The sequence below is a fragment of the Sarcophilus harrisii genome, chromosome 2, assembly GCF_902635505.1.
Source record: "Sarcophilus harrisii chromosome 2, mSarHar1.11, whole genome shotgun sequence".
Classification (NCBI taxonomy): Eukaryota; Metazoa; Chordata; class Mammalia; order Dasyuromorphia; family Dasyuridae; genus Sarcophilus; species Sarcophilus harrisii.
In genome coordinates, this window is record NC_045427.1 from 246108607 (window position 1) to 246135854 (window position 27248).

Consider the following 27248-nt stretch of genomic DNA (forward strand, 5'->3'; position numbering starts at 1 on the left):
TGAACTCAGGTCCTCTTGACTTCAGGACTGTCCCACCAAGCTGCCCTGGTTTCCACATGTTTTAAAGGAAGATATATTCAAGGCCAGAACAAAGGATTCATCTTTTAGCTTCATTAAATAAATCAGGTTACTCTTGGTTACACTTTTTATATTTTAAAGAATTACATATTTAAAGGAAAACTATTTTTCTGATAAAAAATTAGCAATATTACTTTTTAAATTTCATCTTTATTTGCATGTTAATAAAACATTTACTCCCATGCCATAAATTTTTGTTTTTTCAATTTCTTTTGGGATCTTTTTTTTTCTTTTGAGCAACCTCTTCTTCTGGTGTAGAAACAATTTGTTCCTTTTTTGTAAGTATCATTTCAATATGGCAAGAGGAAACTCATGTATGAGTTGATTGGACCCTGAGCTCAGTAAGTATGCCTTTGTATTTTGGGAGCCTTGTTAACTTGGATATGCTCAATGACAAGAGAAGCTAAGAACAAATCGTGAGTTCTGTGTTACTCTGCATTTTTAAGCATGTGCAGCAAGAACTCAGCACTCTTTCTGGGCCAATAACCCTATGTCCAACCCTATTGCTTAGCCTGGCAGACCTGCCAGTTCCATCATTATGTCAACAGAAAGGAACACATTGTTTCTTCAATGTGACAGTTTTCAAATACCTGGGAGCTGTTCAGGTATACAAGGTCTTGATAGTTTGGACTGTTTCATGGGTGTTCTTGAAGTGTATCAGGAGATTTGAACCCTTTGACTTGTATGACTTTGTGAGCTCCTGTGGGTTAAGAGAGTATTTCACCTAGGACCAATTCAAGGTAAAAGCATTAGCAATAATAATTGATCTAAGTCACCAAACACCATGGAAAAGGAGATGGGATTGACTTTAGGTCTTTGAGGCTGTGAAGTCCATTGAGTATGGCATACTCTGGGGGTTCTTATTCCAAATTTCCTTGCCTGGATTAACTGAATTCCCAGATGGGTCTATAGAACTCAATGTTCTAGAGGTCTGCTTACGGGACTAGTGGTGATTATGGAGCTCCCATTCTGGTGTGTTCTTTCTAGTATCTGTTGCCAATTACAGTTAGTGTCTCTCCTGTATCACTGATTAATTTATGATTAGTGTCCCATTATCAATTTAATTAATTAATGTAATTAATGCAACATAACATAACTGATATAAGTTATATCATGACATAACATATCAGTTGGCAAGAGAACCCTGAAAATGACAGCATCCTCACCACAAGTTCTGCTTCCTGTCCGGTCCTTATAGCTATCATGTAGGGAAATGATTCCTGGGGAAAGAGTTAGTCATCTCCCTCTGCCACTTACAGAGTAGGCAAGAAAGCTCAGCAAAAGCAGTAGGTACTCTAAAGGGGAAACTAGAAGGCAGATGTGTTGAGTAACTAAAACCATAATGTTCACCGTCTTGACCAGTGTTTCCCTTCACATCCTGATGGACATAGTTCAAGGATTCTGCACGCAAGAATCTTGGAAATAATTGTGTACCAACAGACCTGCTTTCAGCCCAGCCCCTAAAGCTATCATTGAGGGGAGAAAGCATTGTAGAGAAAGGACTCATTTTACTTATCACCACTAGCACAACTGCTGCAATTGCTACCAATAGGCAGAGAAACCCTGGGAGTGGCAGAACTCCCTTCGACCACCACCTCTGCCTCCCAACCAGTGATCCTGCAGCTAGGCCATTAGCAGGGGAGGTAGCTCCTGTGGAGAAGGGGCTAACAATCCCCACAAACTGTGACTGACAGACTGGGAAAGGCAGCTTAGATGAAGTAGCAAGGCACCTTGAGGGAAGCAAGAGAGAGCCCATGCCAGACAAGTCAAATAGTCACTATCACCTTGATAATCATCTCCCCTGAGATACTAATAGTGACATCCCAGAAACCCAGGAACTTGTGGAATAATAATTCTCCCAGCCTAGGGTCTTAGTCATCATCCAGTGGAAATTTTGCCTGCTTTTGCTATAAACATGGCTACTAAAAATCTAGGGTAGTGGATAGAGCACTGGGCTTAGAATCAGGAAGATTTGAAGTCAAAATTGACTTCAGATCCTTGCTAACTGCAGCTCTGGGCAAATCACTTGATCTTATTTGCCTGTTTCTTCTTCTGTAAAATAAACTGAGGAAGGAAATGGCAAACTACCCCAGTATCTTTGACAAGAAAAACCCAAAAGGGCTCATGAAGAGTTGGACAAAGCTGAAATTTCTGAATAACAAGAGCTTAATAAATGTTTCACTCATTCCTTCATCATCCACTTAGCATTTTACAAAGGGCCTTCCATTATGCATGCTCAGAAACTGGCTCATCAATCATCTATGTTCCCCATGATCCATCTTTCTTTGACTACTCCCCAACTACATTTGTATCTTCAAATTCTTAGCAAATGTTTATTGACTGACTCAACACTATGATTCTGTAGATTTTCTTTTCAACATCAGACTCCTAAAAAAAGATCTATATTTGTTGCCTCCACTTCTCCTTCCACTCAGCTTCTAAATATCTTGAAATTTGGCTTCTGGTCCAATGTCTCAAGTGAAGCTCATCTCTCCAAAGTTACCAAATGAACTTTTATTGCTTCCTCACTTTTCCTTTCCCTTGGCTTTGCTGCTTCTTTCTCCATATTCTCTTGCTTAGTGACTCATCAATTTATGAATTATATCTTATTAGATAACTCCTAAACTTGCATTTATAGTCCTGGTCTCTTTCTTGAGCTCTAGTCCCATATTACATGTAGATGTCCATCATCATGTAGATGTCCAATAGGTATTTCAAAGTCAATATGACTCAAGTGCAATATTTTTTCCACTCAAAGTGGAACATGATATTTTTTCTACTCAGCCCACCCTTCTTCCTAACATTTTAATATTTTGTTGGTGTTGCTGCCATCCTTCCATTTACTCTGGATTGCAACTTTGTGGTCATCCTTGACTTTTCTCTCCTCTTCATTTTCTACCCCCACCTTAAACCACACCTAATCATTTCCCAGCTCTTGTTCATTTTCTTTTCACAATATCTCATATCTTTCCCCTTATCTCTCACAGTCATCACCTTTGTTTAAGTCTTCTATCTCTGTCCAAGACCTCTGCAATAGCCTGTTTTTTCCTGCTTCCATTTTTTTTCTCCTCTCCAATCCATTTTTTCCACGATTATCAAAATAATCTTTTAAAGCAAGGTTCCTAACCTTTTATTGTGTCATAGACCCTTTTGGAGACCTGGTGAAACTTATGAACTCCTCATAAGAATATTTATTGTCTTCATTTACAAGTGAAGGAAATGCTAAATACCAATTGGAGATTAGTGAAAATAAAGATATAAATTTTTTTCTCTATCCAAGTTCAGAAATTTCTTGAAATTTATTCATGGTCCAGGTTTAGGATCCATCTTTATCTTTTACTATGGCACTTCTCTGCTCAAGAAACTTTAGCATCTCCCTTTTACTCAAAGAAAATTAAAACTCCTGTTTGGCATTTAGAACCCTTCATAATCTGAATTTAATCTACAGTTTTAGATTTATTTCAGATTGTTCCATCCCTTGCACACCAATTGTGACCAAACTAGTCTTCTTGCTACTCCTTATCTATGATATTTTATCTCTTGCCTTTGTGCCTTTGGAATAGTCTTCCTCCTGAACTTATTTCAAGGCAGGTCAGAGGCCATCACCTACCTAAAGCTTTTCCTGGTCCTTGCTCCAGTGTTTGGTGGTCCTTCCTCAAATTACAATTTATATGTTCTATGTTTACTTATCTATGCTCCCTATTAGAATGTAAATTTTTTGAAGGAGGGGCTATTTAATTTTTCTCTTTTTATTTCCCAAATTTAGCATAATGCCTTGTATATAATAGGTTCTCCATAAGTTTTTATTGAATTAAATTGGTAAGGAGCAGATATGCCCTTTGGGTCATTTCTCTCTACCTCAAATGCTTTAGAATCTATTTGCTTTGTTTATACTATGAGGGAACAGAAATCTCTTGTCTTCAATTTCTAAAATTTGGTCTTTTATAAAAGTAAATTGTTCCCAAACTGGATAGGTTCTTGAGGAGGGTGGGAATCTTTAGAGGATTGGGTTTCTTGATTTTCTGTTGATTCAAGAGTAATCGACAAATAACAGAAAGGTTTGGTTACATGGCAATACTTTAAAATTCTTTTTTTTTGGTATGTGTTTGTTCACTTGTACTTTTGAAGGGGCATTTTCTCTACTTTGTTTTTGTTTATATATTGCTTATTTGTTTATATTGTTTTATTTTGTTTATATATTGCTTTATTTGTCCATGGATGTTAAAATAAAATGTATTATTAAAAACAAGAAAAAAGAAATAAATAGTCCCTGGTTCATGGTGCATCAGATAATATTCTTCATAATAACAAAATACCACAGTCTAAACTACTGCTTATAGAGATAATGCAAATGTGAGAATAAAATGGGAAATAAAAGCTTTAGCCAGGATTCATTCTTTTTCCAAAATCAGCTTCCCTGGCAGCGAAGGAAGACTAAAAGGCTGCTGTGTTTCAAAAAAATGACTCAGAATGACTCTTTAGTATCAGAAGTGACTTTCCCTTGAATTCTAGCATTATGAGAAATATATTTTTCATGGTCCATAAAGATCCATTAATGATATTATTCCTTATGGACATTCCCTAATTGGCTGTTTACATTTGCTTTTGGAAGAACAGTCTTGAAATGCAATTTCTCCACTAGCTCTATTTCCCAGGGTATCTGTTTTTCTCTTTTCTGTGACTGAATTTGCAGCACACTCCCAGTGATCAAGCTGTGAGCTGCTATTGTGTCTATGTGGGCTCCAGGATATCTTTGGAAGAAGGAAATGGTAGTTGTTCCTGTTGTTCTCCAGGGTCTGTCCAGTTTTGCAGACAGTCCATAATTGAGACTAGGACCTCCAAAGCCACTCCTCAAGTAATTAATTCTCTATGAAATATTGGATGGCCCAGTTGTTACTGGGAACCTCTGACATCCTTTTAGGGGTTTGTTACACTCACATTTGGTGACAGGAGAAGATGCCTGCTGGACATCTCTGTTTGGGTGCCCTAGAAGCATTGCAACATAACATATCTAAAATGGAACTCTTTATACTTCCCCTGAAATTCATTTCTTCTTCAAGCTTCCTGGTTTTTTTTTGGGGGGGGGGCACACAGTCACATAGATTTGTAAACTCATATTTATCTTTCCCTTTCTCTCAATATCAATTGCTTGCCAAGTCTTTCTGGGCTCACCTCAACTTATCTTTCCTTTTCTCTCTACTCCCATAGCTTCCACCTTAGCTTAGACTCTGACATTCCATAGCAATTGATGTCTTTCCCTCCAAATTTCTCTTGCCTAAACCAGCATCTATAATATTGTCAAATCAATATTTTAAAAACATAGATCTGAGGATGTTCTTCTATGTACAAGTTTTTAATGGTTCTATTAATTACAGGATGAAACAGAAAATTCTCTTCTTAGCATTTGAGGCCTTCCAAAATCTGATTTACATCTTTACAATCATTTCATATTATTCTTATTCATATATCTCCTCATCTTCTCCACCCTTCAGCCTAGTCAAACCTACCTGCTTGCTATTTTCCTCAACAAGATGTGCCATCTCCAACCTCCATGGCTTTGTATAAGTGATTTCTCCATTTTGAAAATTTTCTTCTTTTTCATCTCTGTCTTGTAGCAACTTAGTATCTTTGAAAGTATAGCTCAGATTAAACAAGGTTCCTAACTCCCCCCATCCTTCTAGTTATTATTACTGTTTTCTTGAAAATATTTTGAATATAATTTGTATATACTTCTTTGTATAGATGTATCCTCCCTCCCCCCAAATAATCTAAGTTCCTTTAGTGTTTGAATTATTTATTTTGGTCTTTGTATTTCCTATGCTTAGCACAGTGTCTTCCACATAATAATCACTTATTAAATGTTTTCTAATTGAATCAATCAATTGTTTGCTGAACAAATAATCAAGAATGAATTCTTGATCCAATATAAGTTAGACTAAAAGGCTTCAGAAGTACCTTCTACCTCTGAGAGTCTGAATTTATGCCCAAAATCAAGAGATGATATCACATGTCCCAGATATGGGATTGGCTGTTAAGAGAAATAGGGATTAGTGAGGCCCTGGTAGGCAGGAGATAAGAAGTGTTTTTGGGACTCGTGTCCATATAAATATGTATGATCTTTTGATTCCAGTTATCCAAACCACAGACCTGAATATTCTCCCATAGATCCTATTTTCATGACATTGATTTAGCTTCTTGGTGGACCTAGAAAAAATCCCAGACTATTGAGAATGAGAAGTTCAAACTATGGGAAATTTTCATTCATCTCCCCCAATGGAACACTGCAGTGAGTCCACAAAGGAAACCAGTCTTGGAGAATCAGTTTAGGATGATACAAAGAGTACTGGTCTTGAAGGCAATATGATCTAGGTACAAGTCCAAGCTTGGACACTTACTATAAACAAACATTTTTGAGTTGTGTGACTATAGGTATGTTATTCTATTAAGCGAGGTTATCATTGTCAGCCTTAGTTTCTTTTTTTTTTTGTAAAATGAAATTGCCTGGTAACTTATGGAACTAGGAAAAAGAGAAGAGAAGAAAAGAGAAGAGATAAGAAGAGAGGGGGGAAGAGAAGAGGGGGAAGAAAGAGAGAGAGAGAGGGAGAGAGAGAATATATGGTGAGCTCTAAGTAAAGAGGAATTGTAGAGATTTTGGTTTCATCTTGCATGGAGGAGATGGCATTAAAAGAAGTAGAAGGTACTTTACTTTACTTACTTTGGATTTTGAGACTGATGATTCAAATCTTGTGTCTATGAATCAACCAGCTATTCTTTGAGCAGAGTACTAGACTTGGAATCAAGAAGATCTGAGTTCAAATCTTGTCTAAGATATTTACTGGCTATGAATTGGGTAAGTCATTTAGCGTTTATCACATAGCATATCTCACATGCTGTGAGAAACTGATGGACTAACATGCAAAAGATTTGCAAACCTTAGAGTTTTTATATAAATGCTAAATATTGTTACTGTTAACCTTAGGGTACTTGTATAAATACTAACTATTATTACTGTTAACCTTAGAATACTTATGTAAATGCTAACTATTTTCACTGTTATTGAATCCCTGATTCAATAGTTTCCTCCTATTCAAAATGAAAGAATTGGACTAGATTATCTTTAAGGTCCTTTATGGTCTTAATGACTATACTTCTATGATCACAAAATTTTAGAGACTTGCTTGTCTGTTAAATTAATAAATGGGTGGTTATGAGAAATAGCAGTGTGAGAAGAATAAAAATTAACCTCAAACTCCCTTTCTTTAATAATCAAGAAGCATTGGACTAAGCCAGGATTTGAGGGAGAGGTGGTTTTTGTAAGAGGAACACTTTTATTTGGGACATTTTTAGGTAAATTGGCTATTCACTGAATGCTTTATATTTTATTTATTTATTCACTCATTCATTTGTTTATTTATTTGTTTGTTTGTTTATTTATTTTTTGAGCCAAAGAACATCAATGGATAGGGTTCTGACATAGAAGAAAAAGCCAGACTTTGACATCTACTTGAACTATGAGTGATGTGGACTGTACAGATTTAAAGGAGATTGATTCTCTAGTAATTCCTAATGCATGGAAGATCTTATTTGCATTGTAATTCTATAACATCTGGATGACTATATAGGTCCCTTGAGAAGGAGGGGATTTCTAGCAGGAGGGGGCTGTTTGTTTTACAACCCTAAATGCATGTGTGTATGTAAAATTCAATCCAAATTTCAGTCTCTTTGTAATGCCTTTTAACTCTGTAAGCTTCTATATACTTTTCTGTTGCCCTTTTGCATACCATGTGACCCTCCTTTTAAAAAATCAAATGCTAGAACTAGAGATCATTACTGATCACAAAATAGAAAATTTCGATTATACCAAACTGAAAAGTTTTTGTACAAACAAAACTAATGCAGACAAGATTAGAAGGGAAGCAATAAACTGGGAAAATATTTTTACAGTCAAAGGTTCTGATAAAGGCCTCATTTCCAAAATATATAGAGAATTAACTCTAATTTATAAAAAATCAAGCCATTCTCCAATTGAAAAATGGTCAAAGGATATGAACAGACAATTCTCAGATGAAGAAATTGAAACTATTTCTAGTCATATGAAAAGATGCTCCAAGTCATTATTAATCAGAGAAATGCAAATAGACAACTCTAAGATACCACTACACACCTGTCAGATTGGCTAAGATGACAGGAAAAAATAATGATGATTGTTGGAGGGGATGTGGGAAAACTGGGACATTGATTCATTGTTGGTGGAGTTGTGAACGAATCCAACCATTTTGGAGAGTAGTTTGGAACTATGCTCAAAAAGTTATCAAACTGTGCATACCCTTTGATCCAGCAGTGTTACTACTGGGATTATATCCCAAAGAGATTATAAAGAAGGGAAAGGGACCTGTATGTGCACGAATGTTTGTGGCAGCCCTTTTTGTAGTGGCTAGAAACTGGAAACTGAATGGATGTCCATCAGTTGGAGAATGGCTGAATAAATTGTGGTATATGAAAATTATGGAATATTACTGTTCTGTAAGAAATGACCAACAGGATGATTTCAGAAAGGCCTGGAGAGACTTACACGAACTGATGCTGAGTGAAATGAGCAGGACCAGGACATCATTATATACGTCAACAACAATACTATATGATGACCAGTTCTGATGGACCTGGCCATACTCAGCAATGAGATCAACCAAATCATTTCCAATGGAGCAGTAATGAACTGAACCAGCTATGCCCAGAAAAGAACTCTGGGAGATGACTAAAAACCATTACATTGAATTCCCAATCCCTATATTTATGCACACCTGCATCTTTGATTTCCTTCACAAGCTAATTGTACAATAATTCAAAGTCTGATTCTTTTTGTACAGCAAAATAATGTTTTGGTCATGTATACTTATTGTGTATCTAAGTTATATTTTAATATATTTAACATCTACTGGTCATCCTGCCATTTAGGGGAGGGGGTGGGGGGGGGTAAGAGGTGAAAAATTGGAACAAGAGGTTTGGCAATTGTTAATGCTGTAAAGTTACCCATGTATATATCCTGTAAATAAAAGGCTATTAAATAAAAAAAAAATCAAATGCTAGTAAATGTCTCAGGTACATGAAGTAGCTATGAATCAATCACTTACTTACACCGTTGTTTCAAAGGACCAAGAAATAAAAAGGCAAGGCAAATTTGTAACTTATCAAAGTATGTCAGAAGAATTTCACAGTTTGTTAAGGCACACAAGTAGGATTCAGGAGGGATTCAAGCTCCTTCTGGAGAAACACTCAGAATTTAATTAAATTTTTTTCTATAATATTGTGATCTACACGAATCTATTACAGTAGGGTGGATATGCGATGCACACATTTTCCCCCAGGATCTTGGTGGGAATCATGAACCAAGACAATGAGATTATTCTACAAGTATCTTTTATGTAATGGTTCAAAGGTCTTTTATAACATAAAGAGTTTCTGATACAATGGTGTATTTTCTAAATAGAACTTTGGGTTATATAGTCTTCCTAAATTTTCTCCATTTAATCATTCCTGCCTTCTTGATACTCTCTTTCCCATATAGCTAACTCAATATCTTGTTCCCCTAATTCCAGTCATACACACACATAGCTAAGTCACCTATTACCCTCTGCCCACTCATTTTCCACAGAACACTTATTTAAAAGTAGGACGTGGAGATAAACTCAGTTTTGCCATGATTTGGATAATCCATAGGAGAAATAGTCAGATTTTAGAACTTTTGTCACTGTTCAATTAAAGCAGGGAAGCCAAAGGGAAGACTAAATATGAAAAGGATAGGACACAGCCATCTATTCACCATCATTAAACACCCTACTATAAAAGAGCTCTAGAAGAGGTATTAGTTGATAGCTGGTTATTGTACAGTGGTATAACAGGCATGATTATATCATAGGTCCTTGGGTGTATGTGACTGGTAACTGGTTGTTGAGAAATCAGAGTACCTGAGTTGCAATCATAAACTTTCATCGACTGTAATTGATGGCATACTTATATCTCATTTGTAAGTAGTTTAAGGTAGCAATACTTAGATTATGTGCACTGAGAAAGTGAGAACAGTGTGAATGTATGAGTGATGATGCAAATCATACTACTATTACCTTATTCATTCAATTAGTCATCATGACTTTATAAAGGGTTTCTTTTATGTCAGACATTGCGCTGAATATGGAGAATACAAGACAAAAACAACCTTTATCCTCAAGGAGTTCATGTTCTAATAGAGGAAGTAGCATGTAAATAATTAGGTATGATCAAGATATAAATAGAGGTGATGGAGGATAATCTCAGAGGGGAAAGATCTTCTAGCTAGAGAGTTGGAGAGACTGGTAATGCTTCCTATAAAAGGAAGACTTTGAGTTGAGTCTTGAAGGAAGAAGTCAGGGAAAGTAAGACGTGGAGATGAAGAGGAAGAGCATTCCAGGAAGGGAGAAAAGCCAATACAAATACATGGAGATGGGAGATGGAATAAAAAAACAACAACCAAAAACCCCAATAAACAACAGAACAGTTAGTAGCTCAGTGTAGCTGATCATAGAGTTCATGGATAGAATAAAGAGTGAGAAGACTGGAAAAGGAGGAAGAGACCAGGTTGTGAAGGGTTTTAAATGATAAACAGAAGATAGTCTATTTTATACTAGGGTTATAAGGAGCCACTGGAATTTGTTGAATAATGGGGTCAAATCTGTACTTTAGGAAAATCTCTTAGCAGCTGAGGGACTGGAATAAAATGAGATTTGAGGAAGGAGATCAGTGAGAAGCCTATTGCAATAGGCCATTTGAGAAGGAATGAAAGCTTGACTCAGGACAGATGAGAGAAGGCCTCCATCTGGGAAATGTTATAAGGATAGAAATGATAAGATTTAGCAATGAATTGGTAAATTGGATGAATGAAAGGAGCCAGAGATATCTAGATTATAAGCCTGGGTGATTGGGAAGATTATGGTGTCCTTGAAAGTAATAGAAAAGCTGTTAAAATGGCTGGGTTTTGGGGAAAAGATAATGAATTACAGCTTGGACATGTTGCATATGAAATGCCTCCAGGTCATTTATATCAAGATATCCAAAAGGCAATCAGTGATGCTAGATTGGAGTTTAGAAAAGAGGCTTTGGGGGTGGTGGGAGGAGAGAGGGTGCTTAGGGGGAAGATGGATAGAGGGATCTGGGAATTTTCACAATCATACCATGTTTCTTTTTATCCTACTCTTCTCTCTGTATTCCAACCACAAAGCTAATTCTAGCTGTTGTGAGTCAGTCTACTGATAGAACTGGGGAAGTAAGTTAACCTATTATATTCCTATAATATCAGCTGATATTTCTGTGAATGAAGAAGTATGGAACATAACTGAGACATTTTGAGTTAGCTACCCCTCCAGATACATTAATGTGAGTTGCATCTGTGGATTCATTGGGCAAGTAGGATATAAAGTCAACTCAAATACTCTGGTGTTGAGCTCTTGAGAATCCAGAGGATTTACTTGCTCATTGCTTTTAATCTCCTTGCCAGTAGATTTTATCTTCCTATGAACTACTTTTTAATCACATTTGAAATTATGTTTACCTAGGAATATTGAATATCTTGGTTTTTATTTATTTATTTAAGGATAGATTATTTGAACCCTCAGGCTTTGAATGATCCTTTTCACCAGATGTTGGAGCATTGCCTAGACATCATATCCTCTCATACTGCATCTGTTAAAATTTTTTTTAATTAACAAGGATTTATGTCCCTTCCTCCCATATTGCTGCTTGGAGAAAAAAAACCAATACCCCGCATCAAACAAAACACGTCCTTATATTGACCATGTCCAAAAATGTATGTGTTATTTTGCACATTAAGTTAATCTCCTTTCTGTCAGGATAAGGGCAATATTCTTAATCATTGATCATCTGGAATCATGGTTGGTCATAGCAATGATCAGAATTCTTTCAAAATTATTTATTTTTACAGTATTGTTATAGTAAAAATTATTATTTTTGTTCTGTTCACTTTATTCTTCATCATTTCAAACAAGTCTTTACAAACTTTTCTAGAATGATTTATCCCTTTCATCATATCTTAAGTTGTAATGATATTCAATTACAGTCATATACCATATACCATAAATGCTCAGCTATTCCTCAATTGATCGCTACCTTTTTAATTTCTTCACAATAATTCTGGGAAGTAGGTGTTGTTATTATCCCTATTTTATAGATAAGGAAACTGAGGCTGAGGTCAAACAACTTGCCCTGGGTCACACAGCTAGTAATGTTCGAGGTCAAATGTGACTCAGACCAAGTGCTCTGTCTACTGACCCACTCTGGTTTCTCTGTCGATCTGTCTCTTTTTTTCCTACTATGCTTGTATACTCCTGAATTCTAGCTGACTTCACATCTACTACCAACATTTGAACAACTTCCTTTTTTTATTAATGGGAGGAGTTGTCTTTATTTTTTAAATATGATCTTTTATTTTTCCCCATTATGTGTGAAAACAATTATTAAAACATTTTAAAAGAAGTTTGAGTTTCAAATTCTATCCCTTTCTCCTTCCCTTCCCTCTCCTCTCCCTGAGATGGTAAGCAATCTGAAATAGTTTATCCATGTATTTGACCTTCTTCCTAATGCCCTCAAATCCTTTCTAGAGAAGTGAAGTTAAGTATTCCTTTCACTATACATCCCTTCAATAGGTAGAGATGTGACTTTAGTTTAGATATGTTACTTTCCTTCCATTGAACTCAGTTTCTTGATCTGTAAAATGAAGAGCTTGGACTAAATGGCCTCTGAAACCTATTGTAGCTCTAAATATATGAAGCACCTGGCAAAGAATTGGACATTGAAGTTCCCATCAATTGGGAATGACTGAACAAGCTATGGTAATGGAATACTTCTGTGCTATAAGAAATGATGAGCAGGTGGATTTCAGAAAAACCTGGAAAAATTTACATGAACTGATGTTAAGTGAATTGACCAGATTGCACAGTAACAACAACATAGTGTCATGATCAACTATGATAGATTTAGCTCTTCTCAGCAACATAGTGATCCAAGACTATTCCAAAAGACTTGTGACTGAAAATGCCATCCACATTCAGAGAAAGAGTCTGAATGTAAATCAAAACATACTATTTCCAATTTTAAAAAATTGTTTTTGTTTTTTCTTTCTTGTGGTTTTCCCCTTTTGTTCTGATTCTTCTTTCACAATATGACTAACATAGAAATATGCTTAACATATATGTATATGTACATATATAGCCTATATTGGATTGCTTGCTATCTTAGTAAGAGGGGAGAAAAATTTGAAAGTCAAAATATTACAAAAATGAATGTTGAAAACTATTTTTACATATAATTGGAAAAAATAAAATACTACCTAAATAAATAAACATATATAAGTATAGGAACTATAGCAGAGCAGTTAATGAGTTATTGATTTGTTTTAATGATAATTTTATTCTTCAAAAGGTGGAGGAACCAAAAAGGGGACATTCTACTGTGTATCTAATTTTCAACAAGAAGAAATTTGTTGTGTTGGTTACAAAGATCTTGGGAACAAGAGACCATTTTATATTAATTTTTTTGAAAAAGAAAGAAAGGAAAGCCATTTTGTACTCTAAATTTATTTATTTTTAACTTTTGTAGTCTTTAAAGAAGTTTATTAATCTAGAAACAAAAGAAAATAACAACTGGCTTTTACATAGCACTTTAAGTCATGCAAAGTGTTTTCTACATTGAATTTATATTATTTGTGTAATGTACTGACTTTGATCTCCAAATAGGAAGTTGTATAGTTATATGGATGATTCTTTTCTTTCTCTAAGGAATGCACTGCATCAGGAACCCCTCGGCCACTTTGTCTGGATCAGAATATTTGAAAAGAAATAATGTGCCATTCCTGTAAATGAAGCATTCAAATTCCATGGATCAAAAGGCTCTATGAAACTTCTTGAGCCTTTGAATAAATGATTGACAAAAGCATTTAGTGGGCACTTAATAAGAAGTAGGAATACACATACAAATGTGTGATTGTTCCTATCTTCAAGAAACTTACTTTTAATCATGGGGAATCATAGAGAAGAGAAGACATATAGAGGAATAGTGACTAGAGAAGGGAATTTTGGTCAAAGAAGCTCTGGGAATTGTGAATAGAGCTAAAGGGCAGTCAACTATCATGTACTCTTCAGAAGCAATGGTAGTATTAATTTGGTTACTAATCCCAAAGAAAGAAGCAGAAATAAGATCAATACAAGTGTCAGGGAAGATTGTACAATATCGGCTTGGATGTATATGATTTATGTTCTGGGTCCAAATAATATGGGTTAATTAAATAATTAGATAATAATGTGTTAGTCAAGTTTGTATTCACCTACTCACTAGTAAGGGCTGAGTCCCTAACACAGATCTACCCCTGTCAGCTGACCCAGAACCCTGAGAGGTAGGGTTATACACAGTATTCACCTTTTCCCACATCTTTTTTTTTGTTATAACTTTTTATATACAAAACATATGCACGGGTAATTTTTCAACATTGACTCTTGTAACAACTTCTGTTTCAACTTTTCCCCTCCTTCCCTTCACCTCCTCCCCTAGATGGCAGGTAGTCCCATATGTATTAAATATGTTAAAGTATATGTTAAATACAAAATATGTATATATATTTATACAGTTATCTTGCTGTACAAGAAAGATCAGATTTAGAAAGAAGGTTAAAAATCACCTGAGAAGAAAAAACAAAAATATAAGCAAACAATAACAGAAAGAGTGGAAATGCTATGTTGTGGTTCATACTCATTTCCTAGTGTTCTTTCTCTGGGTGTAGCTGGTTCTGTTCATTACAGATCAATTGGAATTGATTTGGATTCTCTCATTGTTGAAGAGAGCCATGTCCATCAGAATTGATCATCATATAGTATTGTTGTTGAAGTGTATAATGATCTCCTGATTCTGCTCATTTCACTTAGCATCAGTTCATGCAAGTCTTTCCAAGCCTCTCTGTATTTATCCTGCTGGTCATTTCTTATAGTACAATAATACTCCATAACATTCATATACCACAATTTATTCAGCCATTCTCCAATTGATGGGCATCCATTAAATTTCCAGTTTCTAGCTACTATGAAAAGGGCTGCCACAAACATTTTTCCACATACTTTCTCTTTTTTAATATCTCTTTGGGATATAAGCCCAATAGTAACACTGCTAGATCAAAGGATATGCACAGTTTGATAACTTTTTGAGTATAGTTCCAAATTGCTATCCAGAATGGTTGGATCCATTCACAACTCCACCAACAATGCATCAGTGTCCCAATTTTCCCGCATCCCTTCCAACATTCGTCATTATCTTTTCCTGTCATCTTAGCCAATCTGAGAGGTGTGTAGTGGTGTCTCAGAGTTGTCTTAATTTGCATTTCTCTGATCAATAATGATTTGGAACATATGACTAGAAATAGTTTCAATTTCATCATCTGAAAATTGTCTGTTCATATTCTTTGACCATTTATCAAATGGAGAATGGCTTGATTTCCTATAAATTAGAGTCAATTCTCTATATATTTTAGAGATGAAGCCTTTATCAGAATTTTTAGCTGTAAAAATGTTTTCCCAGTTTATTGCTTCCCTTCTAATCCTGTCCACATTAGTTTTGTTTGTACAAAAGCTTTTCAACTTAATATAATCAAAATTTTCTATTTTGTGATCAATAATGACCTCTACTTCTTCTTTGGTCACAAATTCCTTCCTCCTCCACAGGTCTGAGAGGTAAACTATCCTATGCTCTTCTAATTTATTTACAATTTCAATCTTTATGCCTCAATCATGTACCCATTTTAATCTTATCTTGGTGTACGGTATTAAGTGTGGGTCAATCCCTAATTTCTGCCATACTAATTTCCAATTTTCCCAGCAATTTTTGTTAAATAATGAATCCTTATCCAAAAAGCTGGAGTCTTTGGGTTTGTCAAACACTAAATTAATATAGTTATTGACTATTTTGTCCTGTGAACCTAACCTATTCCACTGATCAACTAGTCTATTTCTTAGCCAATACCAAATGATTTTGGTGATTGCTGCTTTGTAATATAGTTTTAGATCAGGTACAACTAGGCCACCTTCATTTGATTTTTTTTTCATTAGTTCCCTTGAAATTCTTGACTTTTTGTTTTTTCAGATAAATTTTGTTGTTATTTTTTCTAGGTCATTAGAATAGTTTCTTGGGAGTTTGATGGTGTAGCACTAAATAAATAGATTAGTTTAGGTAATACTGTCATCTTTATTATATTCACTCGATCTATCCACTTTTCCCATGTCTTGAGAGAAAATGAATGCACCCATTACAAAATGCTTGGTTGAGATTTTTGCACCAATTTCATTAGATAACACGGCTGATCCTTGATCACTTGATCACAGGGGACTTCTCAGAGTTAAATGTGTCTACTGCTCCATAGTCAATGGTTGTTATGGAAATTAATGAATGCAGCTACAAAGTAGGAGTTCTTTAACTGCATGGAATTCAGGAGAAGGTAAAGGGCAGAAACAGAGTTTGAAGTTACCTGCAGAAAATTATAATTTTCCTTTTCTGGCTCAGTGTTTTGTTTCTCACACTTGCTATAAAAACTTCAGTTCCTGATGTTCAAGATTTTCGGTAAATTAGTTACCCTCTTCCCCATCCCTCCTACATCCTATCAGGCTTTTATTTTTATCCCAATGTCCTTTCCAGATATCACTACTGTCTTGGGATCATTTAGGAATTGCTGATCCTGGCTACTGATCTTGGTTCCAGATTCATGCACTGCCTTTAAGTCTCCCTTTAAGTATCTCCCTTTAAGTCTCAAGATATACATTTCCAGCCACCAAACCCTTGTTGTCTATTTTACCTTCTCCTACCTCCACTCACATTTGCTAATTGACCTGTAAGAAAACATTGGAACTTAAGCACCCATCTACCTCAGTCTGTAAGCACCCAAGAAACTCTGCTGAATTGTCAATTGCAGAATAATACTGACTTGCATTGATAGAGGGAATATTCTCACCTGAAGTTCTCTATAGCGAGGTTTCTTAAACTTTTTCCACTGGTGGATCTTTTTTTTGGAGAAATGTTTATGCGAACTTAGGTATATAGGCATATAAAACGGTCATACAAATATAAAATTTATTGATAATAAATCTTAAAGAAATTGATTTTTAAAAAGTTATTTGACATATATATGTACACATATATATATGATTTTTACCACTTATTAAAGATGAAAGAAAATTTAAATACTAATGAGATGGATCTCCTCATTTTTACATAAAGAATTAAATCTTGGCATAATGTTTGATACTTTTCACTGTTGCTAAATTTTTTGTGACTCCCATATTCAATTATATGACCCCAGATGGGGTGATGACCCACAGTTTAAGAAGCTTTACTCTGCAGCAATGAGATCATGGGTCTGTACAAAAAAAAAAAAAAAAAGACCCACATTAACACTGGACTATAGATAAGTTGGCTCATTTTGAGATATTGCCTTTGACAAGGGTGAACTCTATAAAAGATTGTGTAAAATAATCACTGAAACTGTGTCCCCTTTGATCTGCAAAAGAAGAGAGATCAGGGTCTTCCAGACTCCAGAGAGTCTAGAAAGAAGGCACACCCTCCCAGATTGAGATAAGCAGTATCATTCAAGAGGAAATCAACCCCCATTGATCTTTTGGAGAGCCTGTATCCTCATTCAGGAAACTCCAAAATCTTCAAAGTGATTTTCATTCAATTGGGAGATCCTGGTCTGATTGATAATCAGTTCAAACTGCCCCCAGATTTGCTCATAAAATAGGTTTTTGCCAGCTCATTCTTTGCAAAGTTTTTCATTAAGAAATATGCCTGCTAAGGGAAAGCCTCTTGGTGAAAAATAAAACCTTCTTTTCTTGCTACAGATTTTGGGGTTAGGGAATTCTTTCCCTTCTGAATCTGCGCTCTGAGCAGAAGGGATCTCATTCACACACATCATCACCTTCAAATAATCTCTTTTCTGGGAAGATGGAGATGTTGTCTCCATTTGGTTAAAGCTAAGAATTTCCACAGGTTTGAGTGGCTCTCTGCCTTGCCCGGGTCTTTAGCTGGGGAGGGTGAAGTGGAAGAAAACATCTCATTTTATTTTGTGCCTTAGAAAACAATCCCCCTTTTCTTGGGAGAAAGGGAAAAGAGGAACTATTCTCATAGCCAGCCTCTGGGTAATCTGAATCATAGATGCAGAATCAAAAGGAATCTTAAAGATCAGTAAATACAAGTGATTCATTTTATATATGAGGAAACTGAGGTGAAGCTACTTCAAAGAGGTCATTGTGGTAGTAAGTAGCAGAATAAATATTTGAAGCTGACTCCTCTGACAGCAAAGCCAACATTCTGACTGATGAGGTTGGGCTCAGGGCAGGGAGTTTGGGGAACCCCTTTCTGGTCTATGCAGGTCCTTCGTAAATGAATTTATGAACCCAAAAAGTTAAACTGGCAAAAGAAGTTTATTATTAGAACTGAGAAGTCAGCTTTTGCTTGGAGGCTGACTTCCTTAGTGGCAGGTCCCAACAGAGAAATTAAAGATCTAGCAGAGAAATCCTCTAGCAGAGAAAGTTTCTAGCAGAGAAATCCTGACAGAGAGGTCCTGTTAGGGAAAAATAGGTGTGAGAGATAAAGAGGGAATAACGCTGAAAAGAGAATGTCTTTTCAGCAGGCAGAGGGTTATAGTTATGCCAAGGGCTGAGAGAGGTTCCTTGGTATGCTTCTGGTTTTTAGGCCCTCTGCAAGGGATTGGGCTAGAGGAAGCTTGCTTTATGGGCAGTTCTTGGTGGGGCAGTTTGAGTTGGAATCAGAATAGAGAATCTTAGAATTGAATGAGTGTCCCTGGACTAATCTCCGAATCAGTAGAGGTCAATAGAAATCTAGATCTCCAGCTAGGGCCAAGTAGGAGTTGTCCTGGACTCAACTAGTCCCACCTAGATAACAGAATGAAACCACTTTATCTTGATTCCCTGGGGTGGGTCTCTCAGGGGAGAGCTTCTCTGAGGGAGTTTCTCAAGAGTTTCCCCCCAAAGCTAAAGAGAGAGAGTGAGAATTTCAGGGGTCCCCTCATCATGACCATTATCCACAACCATTTCTAATGGACGACCTTTGCTATTACTTAGTGAACATGCTTTTATTCTCTTTTCCTTCCCCTTCCCTCCGCTCTCTTCTTCTTTCCTTTCCTTTATTCTCTTCTCTTTCCTCCTCCCCTCCCTGACTCTTATTTTTCCCTCTTCTTCCTCTCTTTTCCCTTCCTCTCTCCACTTTTCCTCTCCCTCCTCCTCCTTTTTCTCTTCCTCCTCTCTCTCTGTGTATATATATTCTTTTGGGAAAATCAAATGGAATTTCCCATTCTTCTTGCATATGTCAAAATCAACTAGTTCTATTTCATAGATTGTCAATTTCCTTATTTCTTTCAAAAATTCCTTTCAATTTCTTTCATTGTCGGCTGGTTTAAGATTAGGTTCCTGGGATATAGGACCTCAGGGAGCAGCGATTCAAGCTTGGGACACAGAGCTAGAGCTGAGCAGGCCCTGGGTCAGAGGTTCACAGGGCCATAACTGGGCAGGGTCACAGACAGACCTCTGTTCAGTAGCTGAGACTCTTCTGAAGTGGCAAATATAACGTGAGCTGTAATCATGAACAATTGTATACTCAGGATTCACACAATGCCCCTCAATTCTGTGCTCCCAGATCCACACAATGTGAGAATAATCATAAGCAATTGTATGCTCAGGAGCATCTGAGAAAGTGTCAGCTCCAGACCACTTTTCTATATAAGCCAGAGAAGTCCATTGTAATCCTAAATGATAAAGGAAACCCTCTCTCTTTTCACTCCCCCCACACCTTCCCTTTCCATTGCCCCCCATCTCTTTCCCCTTTGTCTAATGTCTAACCTGTCTTGGTTCAGAATAAAACACCTCTATTCTTCAGTCCCCGGTGCTGTATTGTTTTGTTCACTCTGCTCTCATACTTGTTTTCTAAACAATTTGCATACTGTCATATAAAACTCATTGTGTTATGTTGAACTGAGACCCTCTTGAGAAACTCACTTTCCCAGCCTCTCCTGGGGCATCCCAAAGGACCAGGTGGGCAGAGAGGGAAAAGTGCCCTTTACCTGATCCTTTGCCCAGTCAGGGAGGAAGGGAAATAGATATGCGGTGTGCTAGAGGGAAGGGAAATTGAAATCACAGTCAGAAATTCTGGGGCCCACTGTTTAACTCTACATATTAGCTTTAGGACTTGGCCCAGTTTTTTGACTGACTTTTTTGAGTCTGGGTTTCCTCATCTGCAAAATGAGAATATTAGTTCTTGTATGATCTACCTCACAGACTTATGAGGAAATGATTTTATAAACTTTGAAGTGTGATATAAATGTGAACTATTTAGATATTTGAACCATGGCACCCCAAACCCGGAGGCTTTTACCCATCATATGGTTTGTTATTATACTGGAGGCATGGTTTAATCAATCAATCAGCTATTCATTACACAGGTACTAAATGTTAGTGGTGGGCTATCAACCAATTGATCACTAAACATGTATTAAGGACTTGCTATAGACCAGACAGTGTGCTAAGAATTGGGTATACAAAGACAAAAATAACTCTCACTCTACTTATATCCTATTGGGAGAAACAATGTATAAACATGCAAGCAAATATAGAACACAAACACTATAATCACATTATTTTTTGGTTGGGAGCAAGGGAAACTGAGGAGTCAGGAAAAGCCTTATGTCAGACATGGCATTGGAACTGAGTTTTGGTGGAAACCAGCAATTATTGGAAGCATAGATAAGGGATACCTTGGAGGAGGAAGAGCTCTCTAGGTGAAGAGGGGACCCCTAAACTTGGAAAATCCTGAAAGGAGAAAATCTTCAATTCTGCCTCAATAAGAGACTTTGTCCCATGTCTTTTTCCTTAAATGAATTTAAGTCCCAACTGCTTGAGGGGGGAATGATGTGGGAAAGATTCCTATCTTTGATTCCCAACCCCCCCAGTTAATGTAAATTACCCTTTAACCCACAAATCCTGGTCTCTTTGAATTCCAATAGAAGATACAAATCTGTCCCAGCCCCACCTGGATCTGAGCCAACTTTGGGGCTACACCCAAAAGCCCCTTGAGCTAAGTCTCCTATTATAAAAAGGGAGATGCTGGGACCCCCTCTTTTCAGAGATTCCAAATATGCTAGCCATATGAGAACCCTCTATCCACTGGACCCTCTGTCCAGTGCCCTCCTTATCTCTACCTTCACCTATCTCCTACTTCCAAACCTAATAATAAACCTCTTTTATCAATCTAGTTCTTGGGCCAATAAATGCTTTTATTGGGGACTCACGCCACTACTAGACCTCATTTACAGCTGTATCCTTGCGCTGAATCCAAGGGGGTTGCAGGGGAGCTTTATTTGATTTCCTGTACCCCAAACCTGCCACTAGACCTCAACTAAACCCTAATCTCATTTAGATACCCCAAAATCTAGACCTCAACATAAGCATGGATGACTGACTAGCGATGTGAAGGCTGGGGAAGGCAGATCATTTGTGATAAATGTTGAAATAAGTTGTTAGCTTGGGTTGTTAGGGTTGTTGGACAAATTTAAATATGATTCTGTGTGGTTTGAGGGAACCTTTGTGTCTGGGTTTTTGGATATGTGAGAGAACAGGCTATTACTGTTTATCTGTATGGATTCCTGAGTTCATTTATATCTCTAAATCTATGTATGTGCTTCCAAATGACTTTGTATCTCTTTATGAAGATGTTTCCAATCTGTCAAAACTGTGTATACTATTGAAATGTTTGATATCTTTGAATTTCAAGACTCCTTAGATATTAACTAGCATATTTTAGTATTATCTATTATAATCTAATATTACCTAGTATAATTCTCTTATTTTGTAGCTGAGGAAATTGAAGCCTTGAGAGAAGAATTGACTTACTTAAAAGTTGCCCAGTAGTGCCAGAGTCAAGATTTAAAACTAGGTCTCCTGACTCCTAGTCTTAGACTCAATCTGGTGTACCAGGCTGCTTTCTGTCTTTGGGTATTAAGGCGCAGGAATGTAACTCTGAAATTATGGTTTCTATAGTTGGATTGCTGGGGTCTAGGTTGTGGGTATTTGGGTCTAAGTGCTCTGCTTCTCCCATAAACTTCCCCAGAAATTTCATTTGGTGCTGTATATTCTTTGAGGAGGATTCAGCTCCATAAAGCCTTTCAATCTGCTATGAGAAAGGACTAGGTTGGAGCTTCTTGGACACTACTCTAGGACTTTATATGGAGGTATCTGAGAGACATGTTTTAACTTAGTTTAGAATCCATCAAAGGGCACATTTCCCACAGAAACGACCCAGAGTGAAGTTCCATGGGAAATGGTTTTATCTACTCCTCCTACTCCACACACACTTAGATGCAACCCCTGCCTCATCCTGTGTTTACAACCTAATGAGTTCTTTTGGACACCAGCTCTGTTTGTTCTATCTACCTGGAATCTAAATTCAAATGTTAGAGTGCAAAGGATGATGGATTTGGGGTCAGAGAAATCTGGGTTACATTGTTATCTACTAGCTCTCAGTCTAATGAGTCATTTAACTTCTCTGACAATTTTCTCATTGTTATAAACAGGATTATAGTATCTGTAGTACTTATTTCACAAGGTTGTTTTAAGAATCAAATGAAATGTTCTCTAAGAAGCACAATAGTCTTAGTTCCTTCCGTTGTTCCTGTGATACAGTTTCAAACATTTTGCCAACTTGGTTGTTGAATAAGCCAGGTGGGTAGTAAGTAGGTAGACTGACAGGCTTGGGGTCAAGGAGATTCATCTTCCTGAGTTAAAATCTATCCTCAAAAACTTACTAGCTATGTGATCCTGGGCAAGTCAGTTAATCCTGTTTGCCTCAGTTTCCTCTAGTGTGTTTACAAGAAAATTCTAAATAAGATCACAAAGAGTTGGTTATGATTGAAACTACAGAACAACAAGAAGAACAAAAGTGGTCAAATAGATGAAGAGATAAATATGCACTTAAAAAAACCCAAGTCCAAATTTTGCTTCAGATATCTACTTATTTGTGACTTTAGCAAGTCATTTAATCTCTCTATGCCTCAGTTTTCTCATCTATAAAATGTAGATAATAAAATCATCTTATAGCATTGCTGTGAAGTTCAGATGAAATATGTAGGACATTTTGCAAATCTTGAAGTTCTATATAAATGCTAACTATTGTTATTACTAGTATATGCTTCCCATTGTCCTTCCTGATAGTGTTGTCTTAAACTTAATACAGCAATCCAGAGAGGACCTGACCAAGGCTTGGCATAATGGGGCAATTCCCTTTTGTATATCATGCTTTTGTTAAAGCATGATCAATTTTTATTAATGCTTCATATTGCATTAGCTTCTTTGGCTAGTCTGATGTCTCAGATGGAGCTTGTAGTCCATGAAAATTCTCAGGTATTTTCCACCTATGGGTTTTTTCCTAACCTTGGCTTCTCCAACCAATCCTTGAACAGCTGATTGTTATAGAAGCCTGAATGTAGGGTATACCTTTCTCCCCCATGGTAGCTTTACTGGAATACATGAAAATAGCTTCATACAGGATGGGCAGACAAGGATGCATTGTGATCTGCATTGTTGTAGATTGACTCTTTACATCAGTGGGACTATAGCCCCTTTGGAGTATTTGAATAGGACTTTACATTTATTATTATTAATTATTTAATTTAATTTTGGTTGACTTGGTTGATTATTTTAGCCTGTTGAGATAGTTGCATTATTTATTCCTTTTAATTTTAGGAACACATATAATTGTTTTTTTTTTTTTTTCCTGAGGCGATTGGGATTAAGTGACTTGCCCAGGATCACACAGCTAGGACGTGTTAAGTGTCTGAGATCAGATTTGAACTCAGGTCCTCCTGACTTCAGGGTTAGTGCTCTATCCATTGTGTCACCTAGCTGCCCCTACATATAATTGTTAAGATACATATCTGCTTACTATTTCTTCTCCAGCATAACTCCAGATTTTCTCAGATGCTTTGCAGTTAGCAAATAAGGCATCTCAGAAGTTGTTCAGATATCCTCAAACGTAATAATCATTACTCAGATTAATATAGTGATTTAAGATACATCAAGGTAAAGTGGGTAGGTTCATCTTCATTATCTTCATTTTACAGGTGAGGAAAATGAAATTCTGAGAGGTTGAGTTTTCTCCAATCACATTTGTAGTCCATATTAGGGAGGAGGAAGAGGGAGTATGTGGGATTCCCTTTGTCTTCCTCTTAGCTAGTTCATAATTTGCCTGAAACAGAATCTGAACTCAGGTTTTTCTGATTCTAAGTGAAGGCAGTTCCTTTACACCATGATACTTTGCAAATGTTAATATAGCATCTCTCCATGTCAGATATGTCATCAATTTACATCAGTCATTAAACATTTATTAAAAGTTTATTATGTGCCAGACATTGTATTAAGCAGTAGAATATAAAGAGGGGCAAAACCTACCACCAATAAAAACAAACAAATAAACCACATTCCTGCTCTCAATGAGCTATTATTCTATTGGAGGATGCAACACATAAATAATGAGGAACGTACAGTATACATATATGGAACAGTTGAAGGTAATCTGAAAGAGGAAGATACTAGAGCCCAGCATTAAGAGGTGGGGGGGAGGGGAGACACTGTAAAGGGGCACCTTTGGAAGGTGAGAATTTATCTGAGTCTTAAAGGAAGCCAGAAAAATGAAAAAAATGTGGGGAAGTAGCAAAGCATTTCAGGCATGGAGGACAGCCAGGGTAAAGAATCAATGTGTGGAAATTGCAAATAGTCAAATTTAGCTTTGATGTCAGGGAAGAAAAAAATCAAACAACTTTCTAATAGAGCTATCCAAAAGTTGAATATGTTGTCTTATTAGGTAGTGGGTTCCTTCTCATTGGAGGTTTCCTACCTGCAGCAATTAGTATCAACTCTTCTGCAGAGATAGTGAATATTGTTTCTGTATCTTTAAGAGGAAATCTAGATGGAAAATATCCACCAATATATCTAATGCTTAACTCCCTTCTCATCAATCACCAGTTCTACAAAGAACACACTTGGCAAATAGCATATAAATCTATTTATTCAAGTTTACAGAAAAACAGAAACTGAGGAAATACATATATATATATTTATAAAATACACACATATATATATATATACGCATATATCTATCTGTGTATATGTATATATGGTATACCATATATATATACATACTAGACACACATATAAACTAGACATATATATGTATATAAGTGTATGTATGTTTATATAGTATACTAGACATACACACACATATATACTACATATACACTATATATGTACACACACATATATATGAATATATGTACACATATATGCAATTTGTGTGTGTGTGTATGTGACAAAAGACAGAACTCTCTTACTGAGAGAAGATAATTCAATTTATCCAAGAGAGACAGTCTCAAATCTCATCCAATAGTGAACTGGGAATAGGGACATGGTAGAAGTCCTGGCTCTTCTATATGTCAGCTTTTTCCCAGTCTTTTTTACTTCAGAGACCTGAAGAGAACCTTCAGAGACCTGAATGTTAACATAGGATCATATCTTTTTGAAAGATAATGGGGCTCTATTAGATATTTATATAATGGATTTCTTTTGACAAAGATATGTAACATATCTTTCTATTGCTACACTGTCACAAGTCACATTCCATTAATTCTCAGTGGTGCCTGTGAAGTTTACTTGCTTTATTTTAAAATTTTTTGCTTACTTTATTACTTACGCTATGTACATTTTTTGATCAGAGAAGTAAGAATGTGAGTTATTATTACTATCCCTCTTCATTTTTATTCCTTTTCCTTTTGGGCAGAGGTAGAGGAGATATATAAGCTGAATGATTTAATAGTAGTATGGGTAGAATGCCTATATTATAAAATCACCATGTTTTCTTAACTCTGACTCTCTTGGTTCCCCTCCTAACTTTCAGCTTGCTCCTTCTCACTCTCCTATGCTGGATATTTTTCCAGCATATATAACCTTCATTTATTCTAGGTATGCTCCAAGGTTCTATCCCGGACCCTATTCTTTTCTCTCCTTACTCTCTTATTTGGTGACCTCATCAGCTGCCATGGAAACAATTTTCATCTCCATGCAGATGATTCCTACTCTTTATATCCAACTCTTGTCTGTCTTTGGAGTTCCAGTCCTACATCATCAACTATCCATTAGTCATTTTGACCTACTCAACATGTCCAAAACAGAACTCATTCAGGTATGCAACCTCAATGTTATCCTCAGTCTTTCTTGCTCATTCTACATATCCAAACCATTGCTCAGTCTTGTTTTGATTTGCACAAAATCTTCCACATATATCTTTTCTGCATAGTCAATACCATAGTATCATCACTGGTCTATTGCAGTTGACTCCTAATGGGTTTCCTTTTCTTTTGTCTATTCCCACTTCAATCTATTCTCCACATATTCACCAAAATGATTTTTCTGAAGTGCAGATCTGATTATGCCATTGTCCTACTCAGTAAACTCTAGGGACTCTTTACCACTTCAAGGATAAATTATAAACTCCTTTATTTGTCATTAAAATTCTTCACAATCTGGACCTTTGTTCCTTTCCAGTATTTTTACACACTGCTCTCCACAAAATGCATTATGGTCTAGCTATATAATCCATTTTATTTTTTATTTATGATACACCATTTTTAATCACAATGTTTTTGTGGCTGTCCTTCATATCTGGAATGTTCTCCTTTCCATACTGGTGCTTCTGGGACTTCCTTTAAAACTCAGTTTGAATGTCACCTTCAATGGGAGGCCTTTCTAGGCTAGTGACTTCTCCTCTAAAGTTACCTGGTATCTATTCTGTTTATATTTTGTAAATGCTTATTTATGTACATGTAGTCTCTCTTCTCTATTAGAATGTAAAGGTTGGGATAGATTTCACCTTTTCTTTGTATCTGGTACTTATAGTAAATGCTTAAAAATACTTGTTAATTGAAGTAATTATATGATGTAATTATAACTTTTTGATTGGCTGAAGGTAAGCCTGGGATTGCAGAATGGACAAATGAGCTTAATTCAAAGTAACTGTGTAAACAAATTCCAAAT

At 36.3% G+C, this 27248-nt stretch overlaps 1 pseudogene; it reads right to left on the minus strand.

Annotated features, from left to right (window-relative positions):
* Window positions 1–251: 251 nt before the first annotated feature.
* Window positions 252–27248, minus strand: part of LOC100933968 — a 120294-nt pseudogene continuing 93297 nt past the window's right edge.